This window comes from Oncorhynchus tshawytscha, linkage group LG05 (genome assembly GCF_018296145.1).
Source record: "Oncorhynchus tshawytscha isolate Ot180627B linkage group LG05, Otsh_v2.0, whole genome shotgun sequence".
NCBI lineage: Eukaryota > Metazoa > Chordata > Actinopteri > Salmoniformes > Salmonidae > Oncorhynchus > Oncorhynchus tshawytscha.
The window spans coordinates 9707513-9715504 of record NC_056433.1 but is presented as its reverse complement, the minus strand read 5'-3'; the positions used below and the strand labels follow the sequence as shown (position 1 = coordinate 9715504).

Sequence of the window (7992 nt, the reverse complement as noted above, 5' to 3'; positions counted from 1 at the left end):
AATGGGTTAGCATAACTCTAGCCGAACCAAAAAATAGTTTTCTAAATATTAGCTAGCTTGCTAGCATTTATGAAGCCAGCAAACACGTTTATCACATGCTAGGAACATATTTCCTTCAACATTATAATGAAAATGTGCCTACAGGTCTCAAAACACAGGTTTTCTGGAGACATGTGGCATTAGTGCTGATGACTTCGCCCACTGTATGCACTTTCGGTAGCCTGATTGCTTCCAGACTGAGGAGAAATGCGCACACAATGCATCCCTGATTACCTTCTGAGGTGGTCAGGCATCTCCTGTCTTTTCAATGCCATCTTCATAGGCTGATAGCAGAAGTCGCATGAAACATATTCAGAATTTCCTCAAAACTGGACAAAATAGTAGAGAAATGCTATTTCTTATACAGGTGACCAAACTATTGTTAATACAGGGCTACAACTCAAAGTAAAGCTTATGGGGTCCCCTACAGGATAGCTCCCGCATTACACTAATTGCCAAAACCAGCGCACACACACATAATCTCCTTTGTAGCTGAACATTGTGTGCCCGAAGAGGATTCTACGATGACGGACAGACAACTGAGCCAATGGCGGAAGACTACAGACTACACCCCAGCTGAACCAATCCAAAGATCCGATCTTCCAGAATCAACCTACTTTCTGTTCTATATATAAGTGGTGTATTGATTGTAACGGTCTCTTTGTCTGCAGTTCCGTACGAACCAGCGGGAGAGCCGTAATTACGCTGTTCTAGATATCTTCACTCTGAATAAACTGTCGCTTGTCATACAATTTACCACCTTGTCTGAATCGATCCTTGACCAACTCGCCCGTCTACATATCTAATTTCTAACAGAACTTGGTAGGCAGAGGATGGTTTACTAACGATCCAGTCGAAGTGAGTTGATTTGGGTGTGAGAAGGCGAGTTGGTGAAAGGACGGTTCACGGAGGACGGGTGAAGACTTTCGGGGGAGGACAACAATTCTGCTCAACTCGGAAAACTGATCTCAAGGTGCACCATAAAAAAGGTAGGCAAAGCCTGTTAAATCAAACTTTGCATATTGTCGTATAGTCTGTCCAAATTTTGATCAGTTTTTTTTTTCCGAGTAAGTATGAATTCTTGTGTAAATTTATAATTTGCTGACGAGTCGAAAGAACAGTGTATGTGAACATATGTAGTAACGAACCGGCGACGGCCGGTGTGATTTAAATCATTGATGAGATATCAGTAAGGGGATAGCTAATTACTATTCATTAAATCTGGCGCCGAGGGGACAAATTGTAATTTTGGGACCCGTGACCCGGTCAGCACAGTCTCTAGCTTTCAATGATGAGTGATCACTGTTTTAAGGCCTGGATAGTTCCGATAGGGGTCGGGAATAGAGATCAGTAGGGGATAGCTAATTACTATTCATCAAATCTGGCGCCGAAGGGGATAAATTGTAATTTTATCCCGTGTCCCGGTACGGCCAGTCTGATAGAGATTCACCGATAGGGGTCGGACATGTGTGATAGTTCCGATAGGGGTCAGCTCGGGGATCAGGAATAGAGATCAGTAGGGGATAGCTAATTACTATTCATCAAATCTGGCGCCGAAGGGGATAAATTGTAATTTTATCCCGTGTCCCGGTACGGCCAGTCTGATAGAGATTCACCGATAGGGTCGGACATGTGTAACGTGGGGACGTGTTGTTTTGTCTTGTTTTGTCTTGTTTTGTCTATTTGTAACTGTTTGTTAAAATGCAATGTGGTTGTAATTGTTTCCATTAAGATTGTTGGTGGTGAGATAGAAGGAGAGAATTATTTAAAACTTCTATATTGTATGTACGATTAAATTACATGATTAAATTCAGGACCGAAATAAAACTGATTATAATTTAAATTATAATTTAAAGCAAATTCACAATGGCTTGTTTTGTCTTTTTGTCCCCCAATACTCCAAAGCTGAGGTTTAATGAGTTTCTAGAACAAAAAATAGAATATAGATCAGGGGAAAGAGAACGATTAAAAAGATTATAAAGAAAGTTTGGGAGGGATTGTTTAAAGCAAAGACAATGGACACAAAGCAGGTTAGTTCTAGGGGGAATATAGATCAGGGGCCCAGCTGAAAAAACGATGGAAGCCTATAGAAAGTTTGGGAGGGATTGCAGTTAAGAGGCCAGAGGACAAGGGGGGGAAGGGGCCCAGAAAAGAACAAAAATCACGTATATAAGAAAAAGGGACTAAACAGAGAGAAAGGGCAGAAGTGGAACTGAAGATAGGAACTTGGGCCATCGAAGAGGCGCTAAGAGCACAACTGAATAAAAAAAAACGGAAAAGGGCCGGGCCCGCGTCAACACAGGCCCCTGTGTTCCTTGTAAAAGAAGGAGTACTCCAAGGGGATACGTTGATCAAAGGGGGCCACCTGGAGTGTGAAGAATTAAAGCCTGGCCCATAGGGTTACTCCACACCAGGGGGTGCACAAAGGTGCACACCAGGGCCATCTGACATGCATGCCCCTCGATCTATGCGAGAACAGCTCCGCCCCAGTGGCCACACGAGGAATCCATTCATAGATGGAGCAGGGGGCAACGGGAGCAGCTTGAAGTCAGAGGGGAGGGGAACCCCCACCTCCTGCACATCCAGTGTGTACAGAGAACATAGAGGGGAACCAAGGAGCGATATTAGTCTCTGAAGGCTAAGATAGCCAAGGTGTGTGCAGGTACAAAACTGACATGGGTGGAGGCCCTGCCACTGGCGTTGATGGCCATGAGGTCATCACCTGGGGCAGGGACTCATCTCTCACCCCACGAAATAATGACAGGAAGAGTAATGCCAGGTCCACCAAGAGAGGGAGGTCATATGCCCCCTCTTGATGTACACCAGATAGGTATGACTGACTATGTAAGAAAATTGACGGAACTGTCCGCAGCTCTTTCCAAACAGATACACAAAGTCCATGGGGGGGAGCTGACGGGAGATCCAGAGCAACCAAGGGTAAAGGTCGGAGACTGGGTAAGGATCATGGTCCACAAGAGAAAGTGGCAGGATCCCAGGTGGACTGGACCGTACGAAGTGAAGGAGGTTACTTCACACTCGGTCCAGGTCAAAGGTAAATCAGGGGCGCCTTGGCACCACTTGACTCATTGTGCACCAGCTTCGATACCCAATAGAACACTGACAGAGGTCAGGGTCGACTTGAGCGACTTGAATTCGGCTCCAATACAACCCGATTAGCAGGTGACGATGTGGACCAGACTCCCATCAGCATCGGCTAATAGGCCTCCTAGAGACAGGGGTTATCCCTGGACTAGACTGGGCATATCTGGCCCCGGTTTTTTTTGTGTGTTTGTAAATGCATATGTCTACTGAATGATAAATTGAACGAATGTTTAGACAATGTTTTAGATGTGTTGACTATATTGAGTGAATGTTCAAACAATGTTTTAGATGTGCTCTGGCGTAAATGAAGATTTGTGAGACTCAAATCGTGTGCATGAAATATGCTTGATATTCAGTCGGGGACTAATATCGGTATGAATGAGGTCGGGGACCAAGCGAGTGTGGTACATTAGGTATTTCAGTTGGAGCTGGTACCGGTGAGAATGTTGAAAAAGTCGCAGGCTTGCTGATGAGAGTTATATCATAGAATATTGAGGGGGTGTGCATGACTGTTGAAAAAAAAAGTGTTCAACTCTATTAACGTGAAATTCTTTTTGTAGATTTGGGGAGACAATTTGGAGAAACACGAATAAGACATGAAACATCGAGACAAATTATTTGAGTTTGAGGGGATTATCATAATTATTAGGTTTTGTTTATGTAGTACATGTTTGGGTTAAGGGGATTTCCATGTTCCCAGAGACATGATATTTTAAAGAGGCACGCTCACATATGGAACTTTTAGTTTTTATGGAGTTTTAATTACACAAGTGATTTATATTTTATTTTAAGGATAAAGGGTTCTTTAATATGTCTAATATGGTATGGAACACGAATGTAGGGGGATGGTGTAACCTTTGACCTGCTTTCATGGCTCTCTCGGGTGGTCTGATCAGCCACAAGGGGGTGCCATTTGAATAATGAATTTGTGGTCATGGGTAATACTGTCTAAAAAATAAATGAAAAGATTAAAAAGTTTTTTGAAATTTATTTTTTTTGAAAGGTTTAATTATAGTGGAGTTTACTTAACCTATATAAAGACTTTAGAAATTGCCACCATAGACATGTTTTTCTAAAAATAAAAATCCATGAGTTTAGATAAAGCCAGACAGTGAGACATTTAGTTAAAATGTGGAAACATGGGAAAAGGCAGACAGAAGAGCCCTCCCCCGCACTGCAGAGACCTTGAAGGTTGGAGAGCAGAGAGGAGAAGTTTTAGAAGGGAGCCAGGACGAGCAAAGATAACAGAATGTGTAGATAACAGTCACTGAGTGGAGACAAAAGGGAGAATTGGACATGTGGAAAATTAAAGGGGTGCTCCTACATGATAATGTCAGAACAGAAGGATAATATACTAATCTTACCTAAGTCATTATTTAGAGTAGGTAAGGTTGTTACCTGGGCAGAGCCAGGTATCAAAAGGGGGATAGGTAAATTGTGGTCTAGGATAGGATGGGGCCTATTGGATAAGAAACTAATCATTTAAAAAAAAATGTAGCTAAACAAATGGGCATAGAAGGTAAAGATATAATCAGATAAAACATATGAGAAACTGTTTGTTAACCAAGCCTGTATGTCCAGCATTTTATGCATTATAGGTGAACTACAGGTGAAGTCACTCAATCCAGTCCCAGAGGCTTGTTGGGGGGACCATACCAAGGTCTCCTGGTGACAGCTAGCTGAAAGAGCTACCCGGATTCATATCGCACGGCGGGAGGGTAAGACACATTTACACTATCGAACAATAAACAGTGTTCGAGAGGAGAACTGGAATTAACAGAATTCCGGGGGCCATCTCTCGAATGAAGTAACCCTCCCTGTCCTGTCACCCCTGTTTTTGTTCATAGAAGTGAAGATGTGTCTGGCTCTTGCTAAGTGATGTGTTCTCGGGGAAAGGGTGGGGCTTCACATGGAAGCTGTTTGTCTGAGCTGTCTTATCGTGGGTGACATCCCAAATAACACAGCTCTGGACGAATCAGTGCCCGAAGCCTCAGCTGGTTTGACCACCCTGGCTCACGGGTTGACAGAAAACTCTGGGGTGGATACTTCTCTGATTAATTGGGTTTGATAGTATGTTCAGAAAATGGGGAAAATATTATGATCACTGTATTATGGGCTACATTCACCTGTGTGACTGTTTTAGTTTTATGGGGCTGTTGTCTATGAGGGCTTATTTCCAGGACTCTGGAGAAATCAATGGAAATAGATGGTGATGTACCAGCGGATTCCAGGTTCTGACCCGTGGAGTGCTGAATGTATGTCTACAGAACAAGTGGACGAAAATTATAAATGAAATTATATTAAATTGGGAGGGTGTCCGTATGGGGATTACATGATAACCGACTTGGGACAGTTCTGGGATTGGAGAAGAGGGTATCCTTATAGCATAGGGGAAAACCTGGGAGCACTGTTGAACTTTGTAAAGGTGATGAAATCCTACTAACCATCAAAACTATTAAGCTCTCTGATGCAGACACTTACACCCTCGGACTACAAAGGACCGGGACAGACACGATGGGTGGGTTTTCTATTAAGGTGCTGCCAAAACCAGAGGTCCCAGACGAACCAGGGCCAGACACACTCCTCTACCACCCCTGGACCGAACCTGCCACCACTGTGTTAAAAATCCCATTCAGGTAATTAATGTTAGAGACTATTCAGCTATTGATCAATTAGACACTGAGACTGGTTTTGATGGTAGGGACAATTTGTGGCTGTCTTATATGAGGTATACAGCTAAGACCCTGAAAAGAAAGGACTGCATGAGTTACATGAAACATTGGTCATGCTAGACCTGTTCTGGCTACACACCCATTTGCTATAGGAGAAGGAGAGGGGTGGTTGTGTATTCTGAGAGGTTTTTACCAGGTTTAGCCCAATTCAACTCTCTGTTCCTCTTTGAGCCTTATGTCTCCTACAGTACCTCCTCATCGGGCCCCTTGGGGTGTTGAGGCATATGGGGGCAATTACAGTTGCATCACGGGTACAGGTAATGGCATTGATTATGAGAGATTGCCTGAAGCTGATTGCAGTAGTAACATAGCCATTAATTCCACTTGGCCAGTTACAGGCCTAAACCAAACTAGTGGTCTGGCTGATGTGTGGTGGATCTGTGGACCCAAAAGAGTGCTGAGACCCATTCTTAGAGGAGACTGGCAAGGTACGTGTGCTCTGACCAGTTTGATAATTCCACTGACCATTGTTGATGTTACTGCTGAACAGCTGTTGGGTTCTGTATCCAGGGGACCTGAAAACATTCCATTCCATGGGAGACATAGACGTAGTGCTCCATGGACAGAGGATGTAGTTGACATACACACTAACCTGTTGGGAGTGCCAATGGGGGTTCCTCATGAGTTTCAGGTCTTGGGTAGGAATGATGGATTATAGGTCCAGCCATAGTGGATGCAAGGCAGACTGCATGGATTCATTACATCTACTATGATCAACAGCGTTTTGTTAATTACCCCCGTGATGCACTCACTGGTATGTCTGAACAGTTTGAGGCCACATCTAGGGTTGCCAGACAGAATAGACTTGCTTTGGTATGCTTCTTGCCAGTCAGGGGGCGTCTGCAAGATGTTCGGTGAACAATGTTGCACGTAACACCAGTCCAGATGGTAGTATATCTAAGGCCCTTAGTGGGCTTGATGCACTTGATGCATTATCTGCTGAGATGAGGACCATGGCGGGGGTGGAGGAGTCTGGCCTGTTCTCTTGGGTGGGAGCCTGTTTTGGTAAGTACACTAGTATGGTGGTTACTGGATTTCTGACCCTAATTCTTGTATTTTTGTTATTGATGTGTTGTGATGCTTGCATCATACCGTGTTTCAAGAAGTCTGTTACAGATGTGGTGAAGGCTTCAGGCATGATGATGCCTTTGCTTGATGCTCCAGTTGGAGATGCTGATACTGAAGCATGCTTTCAGGGGAGGATGAGACTGACTGAGGATGACCCATGGTATGCTGTGGGTGAGGTAGTAGAATAAATCTTACACCACCACAGTTCCTTGTTATACATTTTTATGATAGGTTTTCTTTCCAGTATGTTTGTTCTCCCTGTTGTGAAGGTTTCGAGTCCCTGGGTGGCATGAAGCCCAACTGGTGCAGGATAGGAGTAGATGAGGACCAGATGGTTTATAATAATGCTTTGCTCTGCTTTACTCTGTTTTCCATGACCAAAGTTTTATCCTGTATCTTACATGTCAATAAACAAAGTGTTATCCTGTTTTTGCTAAGTGACACCCTTGTGGGTGTCAAAAGGGGGACTTAAATTTCACACCATTTTCTTTTGTTCTGTTTTTGAATGAGCTGTTCTCTTTTGACATGAAGGTATTTTAAACTTTGTGACTGTTATATGATTCATTGCTGAATTTTTGTTCACACCCTTGGGGGGGTGTGAAAAAGAGGGATTATTGGATCCTGTGTTTTACATTATAGCCATTACCATATATATGATTGAATATTATCTGCTGTTGGCTTGTGTTGATGTATGTAAGTGGTATGCAACATAGCTGACTTGAAACATTGTTAAGAGTGTCAGGGCCAGGGGACTTTCTCATGCTGAAAAAAAAAAAAAAAAAATACAGAAGGGAGGGCACATTCAGAGCGTGGGGTTGCGAGAACAAGCGGTCTTTTGTTAGATAACAGGAGCCAGGTGCGAGATAACGGTATGGAGCATGAGAGCCTGGCTGCAACTTCTCTTATGACATTCCAGAATCGTATTGCCATTGATATGTTACTCTCTGAGAAGGGCGGAGTTTGCTCTATGTTTGGTGACCAGTGTTGTACTTTCATCCCTAATAACACAGCCTCGGATGGTAGCTTGACCATAGCTCTGGAAGGTCTGCGG

General features: G+C 43.6%; 1 long non-coding RNA gene across 1 annotated transcript; it reads left to right on the top strand.

Moving 5' to 3' along the window:
* Window positions 1-728: 728 nt before the first annotated feature.
* On the top strand, window positions 729-4089 carry LOC121846480. The gene is made up of 2 exons (XR_006083342.1): window positions 729-1028; window positions 2912-4089. It is a non-coding gene; the product is annotated as an uncharacterized LOC121846480 (long non-coding RNA).
* The last annotated feature ends 3903 nt before the right edge of the window (window positions 4090-7992 follow it).